Here is a 19,343-nt window from a genome sequence, read left to right on the forward strand (position 1 = left end):
TCACTTGACATTTCAGTTTCATAAGACTCCTAGCAGGGGGAGGGAAAAAAATTCTTGAAAAAAAAAATCCACTAGAAAATAAAGAGGATTTATGCAAACTCACATGAATGTTTTCAGAATGAAATTTAGCAGTTTTATTTCTCTCCAGCCCTTACTTGATATTTCAGGTTGCAGACGAATGATTTCAGCAGGAGTAATTTCAGCCATGTACTTATTAATGTTTATGACTTATTAAAACAAAGTATTTACATGTTAATGTTTGTTGATTACTGGGTGTTTAAGTTGCTTATTTATAAATGATGGGGATATTCACTCTGGGGAGGAGGTATTTAATTTGGTGCTGTGTGTGCTTTAATATAGATTTCAAAATAAGTAACTGAATGAGAAAATGTCATCCACACCTATGCATTTCAGTTTCAAAAGGTCATCCCGTGGTTAGTTTGTATATTTAGAAATTCTTGTCACATTGTTCAATAAGCTATTCAAGTCAACTGCCCCCCTCTACATTTTTCTCGCAATCGACATATAAATGTTCTGTTTGAAATAAGAACTGAATTTAATGCCTACATCTTTCTTAAGGAAGAAGGACTGGAAAGTCTTCCAGATGAACGTTTTAGAAAGATACCAATTCTCTTCTGTTATCAAAGGTATTTCTTTTTATATTTAATTTCTCTATAAGTTTTTGCAAAGTTTACCTGGAGTTAAGTTGTTCACATTCTGTGGCAAGCATGGTATGCTAGAACTCCAGCAGGCCAACATTTTCTGACAACATCAAAGCTACTTTAGATCTCGAGGTTGACTTGACATCACTTAAAGAGCATTTCAGATGGTGTCTTCAGACTGCAAAGACAACTCTGGGAGAGTAAGAGCAGGAGAAAGAAGATACAAAATTGGATAAACCTTGGCTGGATGGAAGTAAGTTTTATTTCAGACATCATTTAGTTCTCTGTGTCTCCTGCTTTCCCCACTCTCAGTGGAAGAGTAGAGAGAAGGCAACTGTTGCTAATAATCCTATTATCAATTTTTGTCATATGTTGTGATGAGTGGTATTCCTCATCTCCTGCATGGCCAGGCAGTATCTTTACCACTAGCGCCTCCTGGGGGGAGGGGGGGAGAAGCGGGGGAGTGGCTTTAAAATCTTGGTTGTTTTACCAGAAGGAAGTGGAAACTTAAAGAAAGCAGGCAGGGTGGTCATGGTCACTTTATGAACTGCCAAATTCATATCTTGATGCTTAAGTCCCTAATGTAGAATATTTGGAGATGAGGGTCTTAGAGAGATCATTAGGTTGTAAGGTGGAACCCTCATAATGACATTAGTACCCTTTTAAGGAAACACATCCTCTTCCTCTTGCCCTCCCTTTTTCTCTCTCCCTCTTCTTTCTCTCCCATTATGAGCATAGTGCAGGAAGGAGGCTATCTACAAGTCAAGAAGTGGTCCTAACCAGACATCAGATCTGCCTCATCTTGATCTTGGACATCTCAGCCTCCAAAACGATGAGAAATATATGTTCATCATTTAAGCTATGCTGGCAGTGGTATTTTTGAAATAGTAGCATGATCTGACAGACGGTGCCTAATGACAGTACATTTGTTGACAAAGAAATACTCTCAGAAAAGTCAGAAATGAATTGTTAAATTGCCCCTCACAAACCTTTTATTTTTTTTTTAATTCAATTGGATGAAAGATTTTGCAATGCCTCCAAATTTCAACCAGTGGCCAAGGAGCACTAAGGACTCCTTATGAAGAACAATCTTCACTGTGGAAAAGAAAGCTTTGTCTAATTCCTATAGCAGGAAAAGAGAAGAATTAGCTTGAAAGATAGACTTCTACTCTTCTTTTCATTTGCTATCCAAAGATTCATCATAGATAAAATAATTCAAATGATACATGAGAAATGGATGTAAAGTGTGGGCTTTGGTGCAATATTAGAGCTACACAAGTCAGCCCTAGAAGAAAAGATCTGTTTAAATTTTACATATATGTTTACCTGTGAACCCTGAATCAGAAATAACTTACAACAATATATATGCATTGTTGTTTAATATATATATTACTATTGTTAAGTTGTATCCAACTCTTTTTGCGACCCTATGGACTCCACTGCCCATGGGATTTCCCAGGCAAGAATACTAGAGTAGGTTGCCATTTCCTTCTCCGGGGGATCTTCTCCACCCAGGGATTGAACCTGCATCTCCTGCACTGGCAGGAGGATCCTTTATCACTGAGCCACCTGGGAATCCTTATTGGTTCCTAAAAAGTTCCGGCCTTGACTACCAAAGCCTGTTTATAATAAGATAATTGCTTTCCTTTTATAATTGTATTCACTTATTTTTGACTGCACTAGGTCTTTGCTGCTTTGTGTGGGCATTCTCTAGTCATGGTGAGCAGAATCTACCCTTCACTGTGGCGCGCAGCCTAGCATCGCAGTGGCTTCTGTTGTGAAGCACAGGCTGTAGGCACGTGGCCTTCAGCAGTTGCAGCTCACAGGTTTAGTTAGCCGGCAGCTTCTGGAATCTTCATGGACCAGGGATTGATGTCCCCCGCATTGGCAGGCAGATTCTTATCCAATGCACCACCAAGGAAACCCAAAGGCCTGACTATTTTAACTGTAGTTGACAATGCCTCTACCCCTTTAACCTATTTTGTCAGTTCACTTAACCATTAAATAAATTACGAATAAAGTAACTTCTCTTTATTTATACCTGGAAGAGACACTCAAGATATTATAGGTTAGGAGTAGGGATGTGACTGTAGGAACTTCCACTTTCTGGGGAAAATGTGAAGCTATCCTGTAGCATTTTAGAAGTATTTTATCATACCTGGAACTTAAATAAGGAGAGACACTTACCAGTAGACAATATTGAAATAAATGGTTGGCACAGAAGTTTCTCCTAAAATTTAAAAGTCCTTTTCTTAAAAGTTCATATGGTATGATAGGAATTCTGTATGTTTTATCTCATTTATGTTTCACAATAACCGTACGAAGTGAGTATATTATAATTCCCACTTTACATAGAAAAAAACCTGAAGCTTCCTTCTGAGCCTAAGTGAGCAAATGTCAGTAAATAGATGGAGACCACACAGTTCATGAGCAGCCGAGTCCCCATTGTTCTCAGCTCTGCCTGATGGCAAGCCCAGCCTGTGGTCACTTTATAGTGCTAGTTTCTGATTCTTATAGTTGGGAGTCCCTTCTACACATCTCTTGCACAAATACTTATTTTATTAATGTATTGTGTTGAAAAAAGAAAACAGCCATAGCCTCTGTTTTATTTGCAAAATCTCTGGATCTTCAAGCACAATGAAAATACTTCAGAATATACAGTCTGCACAGGACTGCCATTGTGTTGCTTATAATTAGTGTGGTGTGTGTGTGCATGTTTAAAAGAATCATTCTATCATTCAAAAATATATTTTCCATACATAAGAATACATGCTTTGCTAAAGGTGGCATATCAGAACAACACATAATTTCAGGATAAGCATAAATTAAATTTAAACTTGTTTTAAAATACAAAAACATTAAATATACAGACTAGTCTCCAAAAATGGCCATTTAACACAAAACTGTTGAATAATTCATTGTGTACTGTATAAGCAAATCCTGCATTCATTTGACATTGGTACAGGTCATGTATAAGATGATGCATTTACTATAACTCATGACCACTATTTATTGTCTAAATTTCTTACAAATACATAATATTGCCTATAGAGAGACCAGATAAAAATATGGATAAATCAGTCAAGACTCACTTATTCCCTTCCACATCTGTACAAGTCAGCAATAGATGGCTTTTACAAATAGGCATATCCTCATTAGCACAGGAAGTGCATTCCCAGAAATGGGAATGCTAAGTAAATCAGTACCAACCATTCTTATTATGACACAGCCTCTGTGAGGATGTGGTCCCCCACATGGCATTTGTTCAATCACTGACAGTGCCTAAAATAGTCCTTGTTCAAGAGCAGACACCCAATAAATATTTGTTGAATGAATGAATGGTTTATCCATTCACTCCAGCATCCCTGAAGTCATCACATGCCTTTCAAGACTGTTTCTTCTGGGTACTAGCCACGCCACTGCAGCCTGTTTCCCTGTCTGCGGGGATGTTTATCTGGCTGAGCGCTTCCACCCAGCCTGGTTGTGGGTTGATCTTTTCACCCTGTTACCCCACCTGTGAGCTTGTCTCCTGAAGGCACCCCAAGCCTCTGTCACCCTCACATTTGAAAACCCCACTTGGTAGTCTTATTTGTATTATTCCCTACCTCTGGCTTATTTAAAAATACACTTATTATTAGCAATTCTGAGTCAAAGTAGTTCAACTGAACATGAAGCAACAGCAGACTTAGAGACTCAAGAGAGTGAACAAACTGACTAGCAAACCCCATTTAAACTGAACGAAGTAGCTCATATCTGTTACCAGTCATGGAAGGGGCCTGGCATCCAAGGCTCTCTTCTGTACCAGTCACCCTTTTATAAGAAACTTAGATATAAATAACATTACTCAGTACATCTTCAATAAAAGTATGTCTTCAGTAAAAGACACATGTCTGTCTTCAATAAAAGTATTTCAAAGAGTAATAAAGCAGATCAGTAGCATAGAAGGGATTCCTAAATACACACCTGCATTCTAGTTAGAAAACAGCAGATATATTTTACTCTTTTCTTTTGTTTTACTCTTTTTTTAGCTCAGTCATAAAGTGTACAAACCTAAAATATAAATTTTAATGAATACTACATAAAAAATAGCCATCACACAACCCAGATACTGATCATTACCAGCAAAGCACCCCCACATATCCCCTTCCACTCATTATTTAAAGAACTCTGAAGTTCATGACCAAAGATCAGTTTGCCTATTTTTTACTTCTTGTAAATGTTTATATAGTGTAGACTAATCTATGTCTATTTCTTTCACTCAGTTTTTTTTCTGTGAGATTCATCACTCTGTTGCAGGTAACTGTAATTCATTCATTCTTATTGCTGTATAGTATTCCATTGTATTAGTGTATCAACATGTATCCATTCATTTTTAAAAGGCATTTGAATTTTTCCCAATTTGGGCCTCTTGTGCAAATTCTTGTACATGTTTTGTGCTGCATGTATAGCATTTCTATTGGCTATATATCTAAGAGGAAAATTATCAAGGATAAGCAAATTATTAATTTTTAGAAGGTATTGCCATAGAGTTTCCCAAGTTGTATGAGAATTCCACACACATAGAACTTTTGATGTATTCTGGAGTTTTTTTGGTTTGGGTTTGTTTTAGTCCTTCTTGTGGATGTATGACTCTATTTGCATTTCCTAGGTACCTTATGATGTTTAATGTCTTTTCGTTTATCTATTGGTCATTTATATATCCTTTCTCATAAAACATTCAAATTATTGCACATTTATATTGTGTTGTCTGTTTTTTCTTATTGATATACATAAGATATACATTAATATATAATATGTTGCATATGTAATATAATGTGTTACATATATACGTATAGGTGGTGCTAGTAGCAAAGAATCATCCTGGCAATCCAGGAGATGTAAGATATGCGAGGTCAATCCCTGGATCAGGAAGATCCCCTGAAATGGGGCACGGCACCCCACTCCAGCATTCTTGCTTGGAGAATCCCATGGACAGAGGAACCTGGCAGTCTACAACCCACGGGGTCACAAAGAGTCAGACATGACGGAAATGACTTAGCACCAGCACCATATATGATAGGAGCTTTTTGTTGAAGATGCACACAGAGCAAATATCTTCTTCCAGTCTCTCTCTACTGCTCTCTCTCTTTTTACTACTTGAAGATGTCGTGTGATGAACCTTAGTTCTGAGTTTTAATGCAGCCCAAGTAATCAATCTTTCCTTTTACGGCTAGTGCTTATTTGTATTCTATGTAAGAAAATTGTCTAACAAGGTTAAAAAAATTCTTCTATATCTTCCAAGCAGCTGTATGATTTCAGCTTGTACATTTAGCTTTGTGATGTTCCTGGAATTGATGCATGGTGTGAGTAAGGGATCAATATTCACTTATTATTTTAATAGGGATATCAACTTGATTTAGCATTGGTGTTTGTTTTGTTTGGATTTTTTACTAATTTTTAAATGCAAATTTTTTCATGTTTTTAAATTAAGATATAGTTGATGTACAATATTATATACTATGGGTTTATAACACAGTGATTCACAATTTTTAAAAATTATATTCCATTTATATTTATTACCAAATATTAGTTATATCCCCTGTGTTATATAATATATCATTGTTGCTTATTTTATATATAATTACATGTGTGCATGTTCAGTCTCTAAGTCATGTCTGACTCTTTGTAACCCCATGGACTGTAGCTCACCAGGCTCCTCAGTTCAAGGGATTTTCCTGGCAAGAATACTGGAGTGGGTTGCCATTTCCTCCTCCAGGGGCTCTTCCCAACCAAGAGATTGAACCAGTTTCTCCTGCATCTCCTGCATTGGCAGACAGATTCTTTACCACTAAGTCACCTGGGAAACCCACATAATAGTTCATGTACGTCTTAATCCCTTACCTCTATTTTCCCCCTCTCTCCTTCCCTCTCCCAACTAGTAACCACTACTTTGTTTTCTGTAGCTGTGAATCTGTTTCCCTTTTTGTTATATTCATAAGTTTGTTTTATTTTTTAGATTCCACACATGTAATATCGTATCATACACTACTTGTCTTTCTCTGTCAAACTTATTTCACTTACCTCCAAGTCCATCCACATTGTTGCAAATGGCAAAATTTTGTTCTTTTCTATGGCTGAGTAGTGTTTTATTGTATATTCTGGCATCTTCTTCATCAATTCATCCATCCATGGATACTTGAGTTGTTCCCATAAGTTGGCAGTTGCAAATAATGCAGCTTATAAACTTTGGGTCCATGTATCTTTTACAAGCAGTGCTTCTGCTTTTTTAGGTATATACACAGGAGTGAAATTATTGGGTCATATGGTAGCTCTATTTTTAGCTTTTGGGAATTAGTCACTGTGTTCTACAGTGGTTGCACCAATTTATGTTCCTATCAACAGCATACAAGGATTCCTTTTTCTCCACATCCTTGCTAACATTTGTTATTTGTGTCCTTTCAATGATGCCATCTGACAGGTGTGAAGTGACATCTTATTGTTGTTTTAATTTGCATTTCTCTGATGATTAACAATTTTGAGCATATTTTCACGTGACTGTTGGCTATCTGTATGTCTTTTTTGGGAAAATGTCTATTCAGGTCTTCTGCCCATTTTTAAATTGGATTGTTGTTCATTGGTTGGTGTTAAGCTGAAGTAACTGTTTATACATGTGGGATATTAACTCCTTATCAGTCATATCATTAGTGAATATTTTCTCCCATTCAGGAGCTTGTTTTTTTGATTGATGCTTTCCTTTTGTTGATGCTTTCCTTTGCCATGCAGAAATGTTTAATTAAGTCCCATTTGTTTATTTTTTGCTTTAGGAGGCAAATCTGGAAAAAAAAAAAAATACTGCTATAATCTATGTCAAAGAGTGTTCTCTGTATGTTTTCTTCTAGGGGTTTTATGGTTTCTGGTCTTAGATATAGATCTTTAATTCATTTTGAGCTTATTTTTACATGTGGTGTGAGAAAATGTTCTAGTTTCATCCTGAAACATGTAACTGCCCAATATCCCCAGTACCACTTATTGAAAAGACTGTTTTTCTCCACTGTATATTCTTGTCTCCTTTGTTGTAAACTTGATCTATATGTCTGTTTTTGTGTCAGTACCACACTGTTTTGATTACTGAAGCTTTATAATATTCTGAAGTTAGGAACGTGATTCCTCCATGTATGTTCTTCTTTCTCAAAATTGTTTTGGCTACTTCAGGTTGTTTTATGTTTCCATACACATTTTAAAATTATTTGTTCTAGTTCTGTGAAGACTGCCCTTGGTATTTTGATAGGATCTATACTGAATATGAAGATGGCCTTGGGTAGTATGGTCAATTTAACTATATTAATTCTTTTGATCCATAGACACAATATATCTATTGTCTTCAGTTTCTTTCATCAGTATCTTACAGTTTTCTGAGTATAGGCCTTTTACCCCCTTAGGTAGGTTTGTTCCTAGATATTTTATTCTTCTTGATGCAATGGTAAATGGTATTGTTTCTTTAATTTCTCTTTCTGTTAATTTGTTGTTAGTATAAAGAAACACCATAGATTTCTGTGTATTGACTTTGTAACCTGCCACTTAAAAAAAAAAATAACCTTGTTTTACATTGCCTTGAATGTAAACATAATATGATTTGTTGTAAAATCATATTTATGTGAATTTGTTTCTGAACTCTATTGTTTCCATTGATCTCTTTATTCATATTTGCATCAATCCTAGTTTAGTTCAGTTCACTTCAGTTCAGTACAATCGCTCAGTCGTGTCTAACTCTTTGCAACCCCATGAATCGCAGCATGCCAGGCCTCCCTGTCCATCACCAACTCCCAGAGTCTATCCAAACCCACGTCCATTGAGTCGGTGATGCCATCCAACCATCTCATCCCCTTCTCCTCCTGCCCTCATCTTTCCCAGCATCAGGATCTTTTCAAATGAGTCAGCTCTTCACATCAGGTGGCCAAAGTATTGCAGTTTCAGCTTCAGCATCAGTCCTTCCAATGAACACCCAGGACTGATCTCCTTTAGGATGGACTGGTTGGATCTCCTTGCAGTCCAAGGGTCTTTCAAGAGTCTTCTCCAACACCACAGTCCAAAAGCATCAATTCTTTGGCACTCAACTTTCTTTATAGTCCAACTCTCACACCCATACATGACTACTGGAAAAACCATAGCTTTGACTAGATGGACCTTTGTTGACAAAGTAATGTCTCTGCTTTTTAATATGCTGTCTAGGTTGGTCATAACTTTCTTTCCAAGGACCAAGCATCTTTTAATTTCATGGCTACAATCACCATCTGCAGTGATTTTGGAGCCCCCAAAAATAAAGTCTGCCACTGTTTCCACTGTTTCTCCATCTATTTGCCATGAAATGATGGGACCGGATGCCACGATCTTAGTTTCCTGAATGTTGAGCTGTAAGCCAACTTTTTCACTCTCTTCTTTCACTTTCATCAAGAGTCTCTTTAGTTCTTCATTTTCTGCCATAAAGGCGGTGTCATCTGCATATCTGAGGTTATTGATACTTCTCCCGGCAATGTTGATTTGCAGCTTGTGCTTCCTCCAGCCCAGTGTTTCTCATGATGTACTCTGCATATAAGTTAAGTAAGCAGGGTGACAATATACAGCCTTGATGTACTCCTTTTCCTATTTGGAACCAGTTGTTGTTCCATGTCCGGTTCTGACTGTTGCTTCCTGACCTGCAAACAGGTTTCTCAAGAGACAGGTCAGGTGGTCTGGTATTCCCATCTCCTTCAGAATTTTCCACAGTTTATTGTGATACACACAGTCAAAGGCTTTGGCATAGTCAATAAAGCAGAAATAGATGTTTTTCTGAAACTCTCCTTGCTTTTTTGATGATCCAGTGGATGTTGGCAATTTGATCTCTGGTTCCTCTGCCTTTTCTAAATTCAGCTTGAACATCTGGAAGTTCATGGTTCATATATTGCTGAAGCCTGGCTTGGAGAATTTTGAGCATTACTTTACTAACATGTGAGATGAGTACAATTGTGCAGTAGTTTGAACATTCTTTGGTATTGCCTTTCTTTGGGATTGCAGTGAAGACTGACCTTTTCCAGTCCTATGGCCACGGCTGAGTTTTCCAAATTTGCTGACATATTGAGTACAGCACTTTCATAGCATCCTCTTTTAGGATTTGAAATAACTCAACTGGAATTCCATCATCTCCACTAGCTTTGTTCAGAGTGTTGCTTCCTAAGTCCCATTTGACTTAACATTCCAGGATGTCTGGCTCTAGGTGACTATGAGTGATCACACCATTGTGATTATCTGGGTTGTGAAGATCTTTTTGTACAGTTCTTCTGTGTATTTTTGCCCCCTCTTCTTAATATTTTCTGCTTCTGTTAGGTCCATACCATTTCTGTCCTTTATTGAGCCCATCTTTGCATGAAATGTTCCCTTGGTATCTCTAATTTTCTTGAAGAGATCTCTAGTCTTTCCCGTTCTATTGTTTTCCTATATTTCTTTGCGTTGATCACTGAGGAAGGCTTTCTTAGTTCATGTGATCTTAATAAACTATCTATATAATACCTTTCTTTCCTCTTCTTTAAGATTATCTTTGCTAATTTTAGCCATTGGCACTTCCATATAAATTTTAGAATCAGATTGTCAATTTTCACAAAAACGTTTATGAGATATTTTAGTTTTAGGAAGAGTTCATGTTTTAGCAATAATGAGCCTTCTCCTTCTCAAACATGGTATGCCCTTCATTTATTTAGATATTATAAATTTTGTCTGAGTGATCTTTTAAAATTATCTATGCAGAAATCTTGTACATCCTTTTTAAATATATCCCTAAGTATTGATTTTTTATACTATTGTACATGAATCTTTTTCCATTTTAATATATAATAATTTATTGCTAACATATAGACATACAATAATTTCTTTTGACTGTTTTTAGATTTTACAGTTATACAGTCATGTCATCGGCAAATAAGATAATTTACTCCTTCTCATTTCAGTCCTTCTACTTTCTATTTTTCTTGCTAAGACCCCTAATAGAATGTTGAATAAAAGTGATGATAACTGACATCTTTATGCCTTCCCAAGCTGAGGGCTAAAACTTTCAGTAGTTTAACCTTGAGTTGATCATTTTTTGCATATTTGTTGCATATTTTTTGACAACTATTATCTGACTGGAGAAATTTATTCTGAGTATACTGTGAGTTTTTATTATGAGTAAATATTGAACTTTATCAAATGATATTAATGCATCTATTGAGATAGTCATATACTTTTCTCCTTTATTCTAAAAAAGAAGTGAATTCCATTGATCAATATTTCAAATGTTAAACCAGATTTTTATTACTGAAAAACTATAACTTGCATTCTACTATTATTTTTATATATTTCCGGATTTAATTTGTAAACATTATGCTTAGAATTTTTGCCTCTATATTAATAAGAAACATACACTGGCAACATAGTACCTACTTCTTTTTTTGTGCTATGCAGTAGGCCCTTGTATATCCATTGATTATCCCTTTTGAATATAGCAGTGAGTACATGACCTTCCCAAGCTCTGCAACTATCCCTTCCTTCTGGTAACTGTAAGTTCATTTTCTAAGTCTGTGAGTCTTCTGTTTTGTAAGTAAATTCATTTGTATCATTTCTTTTTAGATTCTACACATAAAGGATATCATATGATATTTCTCTTTGCCTGTCTGTCTTACTTCACTCAGTATGGTAGTCCTTAGGTCCATCCATGTTCCTGCGAATGACATTATTTCATTCTTTTTAATGTCTGAGTAATACTCCATTGTATATAAGTACCACATCTTCTTTGGGCTTCCCTGGTGGCTCAGAGGGTAAAGAATCTTCCCATAATGCAGGAGACCTGGGTTTGATCCCTGGGTTGGGAAGATTCCCTGGAGGAGGGCATGGCAACCCATTCTAGTATCCTTGCCTGGAGAATCCCATGGACAGAGGAACCTGGCAGGGCTACAGTCCATGGGGCCGCAAAGAGTCAGACATGACTGAACAACTAACCACACACAGCACACACCACATCTTTTTATGCATTCCTCTGTCAATGGACATTTATTTTGCTTCCATGTCTTGGCTATTGTAAACAGTGCTGCAATGAACATTGGGGTGCACGGATTCGTTTGGGTCATGTTTTCCTCCATATATATGCCCAAGAATGGGATTGCAGGGTCATATGATAGCTCAAAATAGTACCTACTTCTGAATTAGCAGCATCACATGACTTCCTACCAATGTTTTGGTAAACAGAATAACTTCTTTCAATTAGAAAACTGGCATCAGTGCTACGTCTCATAAAATCAAAGGCTTAGATAAACACGAGTGAATATAGCTGAGAGTTTGGTGAACTCCCTTGGGCTATGGATCTGCATAACAGGATGTGGAATGGAGGGAGGCGCTGGCTCTGTACTTCGTGGCCATGTCTGTGAACCTGCAACTGTCTCTTGTTGATGGGTGTGATAAATCCATGTAATGTTCTGCCTTTAAGATAAAGTCCAGACTCCTTAACACAGATCCAAGGTCTGTGGGGCCCTAGGGTCTACATATCTCTCACCTCTCATCTCACTCTTCTCCTTAGTTCTCCCCTGCAATCCTCTTGCAACCTAGGTGATTCATTCATATTGACTTCCTTGCAGTTCGTTCAGGATGCCAGGTTTTCACTCATCTTGCCGGCTTCAACTTGCTTCTCTCCTCATAGTAACTTCATTTTCTATTCTCGATTCAGCTTAAGTTTCCTCTCTTGGTATGACTCGTTATATAGGGTTATGACTGGGATTAGATACTTACCTGAGTTTTTGTCCTATAAACTTGAGCAGCATATAAGAGCCAATCTAGAAACATGTTTATTTGACTATATGAATAAAAATGTATGTACTACCATTATCTCACATACTCATCATCTGATCACATGACCTTATGTCTACTCATCTTCTCAGTATAAGAACTAAAGACCAAAATAAAAGTGCAAAAAAGAAAACTAACCACTAATTTATTCATTGCTTAAGTCAGCAAATAATTATTGAATACTGACTCTGTGCTAGGCACATGCTACACATGAGGGATATAGCAGAAGACAAGAGAGGAAAATTCAAGAGGTTTACTCCCTTGTGAAACAGACAACCAAGTCAACATAAAGAGGAGGAAAAAGGGGTAAATTTTTAAATTACAGTTGAAATCAACTCCATAAAAAAACAAAAACAAAAAGCTTACACAACTCCAGAACACTGAGAGTGGGGAATATTTATCTCAGAGAGAATTGTCAGGGAAAGCCTCTTTCAGGTGGTGACAATGAAACTAACTTTGGAAGAATTGAGAAACAAGTCACGATTCTTACCCTAACACAGTTCTGAACCAGGATACTTAAACCAATCATTATTCTATTCAATTTTGTTTATCTCATCAGTTCTCAAAGTGTTATCCAGGGACCAGTAGACTCCTCCCTTTCAAAGGAACCAAGAAATCAAAACTATAATACTAAAAGATCATAATTGTAAAGTTATCTTGCCTCTTTCACTCTCATTACATCGTGGTAGTGTGAAGATTTCCAAATGCTACGTGACATGTGATGTCACAATAGATTAAATGAAGAAGCTATCTTTTACTAAAACAGATATAAATAAGATTTGCAAAAAATGTATAACAATGCCATTTTCTCACTGAATATTTTTATTTTAGCCAATATGGATGTGTTGATAAAATATGTATTCTTTATGTTAACATGTAATGAATTTATTATTGCTATCTCATAATAGTTTAATAAATAATTTAAAGATTTGCCAATTTAATTTCTCTTATGGTAAATATCAACCCACATAAAGTAGTTCTCAAACTAGTGTAAAGGGGTCCTGAGACCAAAACATTTGGGAACTGCTGGTTTAGTTGGTAGAGTAAACATCAGTTAAAAAAAAAATCAGTAGATGAAATGAAGATACTTTAGATGACATATATGAAATGATTCCTTACAGCTCTCCAACTCTGAACACAAAATGACAGCATGTGCCTGGGAATGCAAGTGTTCAAACATCTCCAGTGTTCCTAAAAGTCCAATGTTTAGCAGGCTGCAGACAAAAGACTCTGGGTAATTGAGGAAATGTGGTCAGGGTTCCACAGGGAGGAGGGTTCTCATCTAGTTATTCGGTGCCTTGTAAATCCAGCCTGAGCATTTTCTATTTTAATTGGGAAATGTTGTAGCCTCTTGCTCATAGCACAAGGGATAAGAAACCAGGCATTCTTAAGGGAAATAAAAATAGAACCAACTCCTCAGTTTAAATTTCTGGAGTCTTTTCCTTGAAACGTTGCCTACAAGTTTCTCCCAGCCAATTACTCTGCACCAGGACTGCTAAGTCACTGTCCAAGATGATCAAGCCTAACTCCATGAAATAGTCAATCACTCCATGCCGCTGCCTGCTCCCTGGGCTCCATGGAGCAGTCTCTTCCTTGTATTTGAGTCTGATTTTCACTTCCATTAGTGAATCTAACAGCCACGAAATAGCCAGCTATGAAACTGAGCCATAAGATCAGTAATGGATGAAACGTTTCTTCAACATTCATTTAAAAAAATTTTTTCAGTCTTCTGTCATTCCAAAGAAAAATTATCTATTTCTCTCTGTAAAAGTCATATTTACATTGTACCTGAAACTAAATGAGAAACAGTGAACAACAAAATAAAGTATCTCACCAAAAAATAAAAATAAAAAGAAATAGCAATGTGTTTAATTGGCAGACTTGGGGAGAGGCTACTCTTATAGCCTTGTTTAATGTACTATACTCTAAGAAACATATTTGCACCAGATTTGCAAGCAGAAATTATCATATTACTTTGAGAACCCTTCTGTGTGAATTTAACCTTTTGCTAGGTTTACCTTTTCCTGTAGTAAATAATCCCAGCAGATTTATAAAAGGTAATATATATGAAAAGTGCTTTCTATTATAAAGACATATACTCATATTTTGGATTATTATTGTAACCAAGGAAATCAAAATAAACTACGATCTCTTTAAAGAAAGGCTATTGACAGTATTTCTATTTAATTCTTTCCATCAGTACCTAAAGGGTGCCTTATTGAATCCAGAGTCTCCTTTTTCTTGACTAACGGAACATTTCTAGACTGAAACTTTGGAGTATATATGCCATCAAGTAAGCAATTGTAATCAGGAACACTGTTTGTTTAAAGGCTCTCTAAATCTTCCCTGGATACTAATTAATCTATTCTTGAAATATTATCTATTAGCGAAGTTCTACAATATGCATTCCCCTATGTACCTGAATACTAAAAAAAATAACAGTTTGTAGATGTTAAGACAGAAAATGAAAAAACTTTACTACTATAAATTCATATATATTTTATATAAATTTGATTATATATTATATATATAATTATTACATTATAATCACTTGAATTCTATAATTATTGTTTATATCAAGAGATATAGTTTATAATTATAAACTATAAAAAGATAATTTATAATTATTTATATGAATTTCTTTGAGTGCATTGATACATTCTCCAGAGCCAGACTTTCTTATTCAGATAACCAATGGGTTTTCAGAATTTTAGGGGAAAAAAACATGAAAGGCAGGCATTAGAATAGCAAACTCAAAATAATTGTCATTGCTATTCTGAGGATTCAATTTATTTGAACAAACTTGACTAGTAAAAATATTCAATGAATATGAAGATGTGGCTTCCTCATTGTGTTTCCCTAAAATATATTGCTAATAATAGTTTAGAAGACATAAAAACACTGTAAGAGGAAAGTACATCAAGTGAAATGACTCTGTTTTTAAAGACTATGAACAGTTAAATACAAATATGTCAACAGAATTTTATAAAACTTGTCAAAACTAGTATAGATGGTAGGTATGCAGATATATAGATAGATAGATAGATAGATAGATATGGCAAGCTTCACCTATCAGTGCAGTTCTGTCACTCAGTCGTGTCCGACTCTTTGCAACCCCATGGACTGCAGCATACCAGGCTTTCCTGTCCATCACCAACTCCTGGAATTTACTCAAACTCATGTTCATTGAGTCAGTGACGCCATCCAACCATCTCATCCTCTGTCATCCCCTTCTCCTCCCACCGTCAATCTTTTCCAGCATCGGGGTCTTTTCTAGTGAGTCAGTTCTTCGTATCTGGTGGCCAAAGAATTGGAGTTTCAGCTTCAGCCTCAATCCTTCCAATGAATATTCAGGACTGATTTCCTTTAGGATAGACTGATTGAATCTACTTACAGTCCAAAGGACTCTGAAGAGTCTTCTCCAACACCACAGTTCAGGAGCGTCAGTTCTTTGGTCCTCAGCTTTCTTTGTAGTCCAACTCTCACATCCATACATGACTACTGGAAAAACCATAGCTTTGACTAGATAGACCTTTGTTGGCAAAGTAATGTCTCTGCTTTTTAACATGCTGTCTCCGTTGGTCATAGCTTTTCTTCCAAGGAGTAAGCGTCTTTTAATTTCATGGCTGCAGTCACCATCTGCAGTGATTTTGGAGCCCAAAAAAATAGCCTCTCACTGTTTCCATTGTTTCCCCATCTATTTGCCATGAAGTGATCGAACAGGATGCCATGATCTTAGTTTTCTAAATGATGAGTTTTAAGCCAACTTTTTCACTCTCCTCTTTCACTTTCATCAAGAGGCTCTTTAGTTCTTCGCTTTCTGCCATAAGATTGGTGTCATCTGCATAACTGAGGTTATTGATATTTCTCCTGGCAATCTTGATTCCAGCTTGTGCTTCTTCCAGTGCAGCATCTTGCATGATTCGCTCTGCATATGTTAAACAAGCAGGGTGACAATATGCAGCCTTGATGTACTCCTTTCCTGATTTGGAACCAGTCTGTTGTTTTAAGAAATGCAAAAAGGCAAAATGGTTGTCTGAAGAAGCCTTACAAATAGCTGAATAAAGAACAGAAGTGAAAGGTAAAGGAGAAAAGGAAAGATATACCCATTTGAATGAAGAGTTCCAAAGAATAGAAAGGAGAGATAAGAAAGCCTACCTCAGTGATCAATGCAAAGAAATGGAGGAAAACAATAGAATGGGAAAGACTAGAGATCTCTTCAAGAAAATTAGAGATAACAAAGGAATATTTCATACAAAGATGGGCTCAATAAAGGACAGAAATGGTATGGACCTAACAGAAGCAGAAGATAGTATGAAGAGGTGACAAGAATACACAGAAGAACCATACCAAAAAGACCTTCACGACCCAGATAACCACCATGGTGTGATCACTCACCTAGAGCCAGACATTCTGGAATTTGAAGTGAAGTGGGCCTTAGGAAACATCACTACAAACAAAGCTAGTGGAGGTGATGGAATTCCAAGTGAGCTATTGATGATGCTGTGAAAGTGCTGCACTCAATATGTTAGCAAATTTGGAAAACTCAGCAGTGGCCATAGGACTCGAAAAGGTCAGTTTTCATTCCAGTCCCAAAGAAAGGCAATGCCAAAAATGTTCAAACTACTGCACAACTGCACTCATCTCACACACTACTTTTGAGCAAAGTAATGCTCAAAATTCTCCAAGCCAGGGTTCAACAGTGCATGAACCATGAACTTCCAGATGTTCAAACTGGATTTAGAAAAGGCGGAGGAACCAGAGATCAAATTGCCAACATCTGTTTGATCGAAAAAGTAACAGAGTTCCAGGAAAAAATCTACTTCTGCTTTATTGACTATGCCAAAGCCTTTGTGTGGATCACAACAAACTGTGGAAAATTCTGAAAGAGATGGGAATACCAGACCACCTGACCTGCATCCTGAGAAATCTGTATGCAAGTCAGGAAGCAAAAGTAAGAACTGGACATGGAACAACAGCTCTCCTATAGTGAACGGAAAACCATCTTACAGTAGAATGCTATATACATAAAAGGCATGATTGAATTTATGAAATCACCATTTGCCAGCTATTATAGAAATAATTGATTCAGGCAAGAGTCATCAAAAATGCTAATACTGGCAGATCAAAGTTTGATTATAAACAGTATGTTTACATAGTCTTAAATGTTTCTTCACAAATTGCTCAGTTACTCATCAATTAACAGGAACAAAACACATATTAACTAAATTTACAATGAATAAACCTGGAAAATATCATTTAAAGTAAGTTATAAAAGTTAATGGCACCAAGAATATGGATATCTTGTACCTGCAGAAATGATGCTCCGAGAAGAACATACTTCAGTTCTATGATACTTCTGACAAAAATGCCCCAGAAAACACTGGACAGATCATAACTGTGGGACATTATACAAGATAATTGGTTTTTACTCGTCCAACATATCAAGGTCAACAAAGACTAGGGAAGACTTACAAATTGTTTCAGATTGATTCAGATTGAGGAAGAATTAAGAAATATGAAAACTAAATGCAATGTGTGGCCTTGGATTAGATCTTATACTTTGTAAAGGAAATTAGTAGGACAATTGGCAAAATTTGAATAGATCTGGCTTCCCTGGTGGCTCAGATAGTAAAAAGTCGACCTGCAATCCAGAAGAGAAAGCTATGGCACCCCACTGCAGTACCCTTGCCTGGAAAATCCCATGGACGGAGGAACCAAGTCCATGGGGTCCTGAAGAGCCAGACATGACTGAGCAACTTCACTTTCACTTTTCACTTTCATGCATTGGAGAAGGAAATGGCAACCCACTCCAGTATTCTTGCCTGGAGAATCCCAGGGACAGAGGAGCCTGGTGGGCTGCCGTCTATGGGGTCTCACAGGGTCGGACACGACTGACGCGACTTAGAAGCAGCAGCAATCCAGGAGACCCGGGTTGATCCCTGGCTCGGGAAGATCCCCTGTAGAAGGGAATGGCAACCCACTCCAGTATTCTTACCTGGAAAATCCCGTGAAGAAAGGAGCCTGGCAGACTACAGTCCACAGTGTTGCAAAGAGTCAGACACCACGAAATGACTAACACTTCATGTATAGATTAGCTTAATAATATTTTTATCAGTGTAAATTCCTCAAATTTAAAGATTTGACTATGATTATGTGGGAGAGTGTTCTAGGAAATATATATTGAAATCTTAAAGAGCAATAGGGTATGTCTAAAACTTTATCTTAAAAGGCTCAGAAAAATATATTAGGCACATCCTCTTTGTGCATGTGTTATGTGTGTATGTATGAGGGTGGGAATGGTAAAATAAATGTCCTAAACTGTCAATATTTGTGACCCTGATTGAAGGATACACCAGAGATTTTTGTACTGTTTTTGCACCTTTTCTGTAAGTTTAATATTATTTCAAAATGAAAAGTTAAGGTAAAAACTCAATTCTCCCCCACCTTTTAATAAAAGGACATGAAATCACGCTTTTATGGTCATAAGCACACACAAATACAAGAAGCTATGGTCCAGACAGTCTAGAAAAATGATTCAGGATAGTATTAAACTATCAAAATATAACAAGGAAAAAAGTCTATTTCACCCAGTTCTGTCTCTCAGGAGATGGATATCAAAATTTGGGTTCCAAATTTATATCCACTTTTCTCAATTCAATTTATTGATTTCTAGTCTCTCAAAGATTCATTTTGGCAGATTGCATCCCTTTCTAGTATTTCTCAGTGAGGCCACCTTCCAAATAGCCCTCTACAGTTTTATAAATGTCCTCTACATGACCACATATCATTTCCCTCTTCTGTAGAAAAATAGAGAGATTTCTAAATTCCTAGACAATTTCTAAACAATACCTAGTA

This window comes from Muntiacus reevesi, chromosome 17, assembly GCF_963930625.1.
Source record: "Muntiacus reevesi chromosome 17, mMunRee1.1, whole genome shotgun sequence".
Lineage (NCBI taxonomy): Eukaryota > Metazoa > Chordata > Mammalia > Artiodactyla > Cervidae > Muntiacus > Muntiacus reevesi.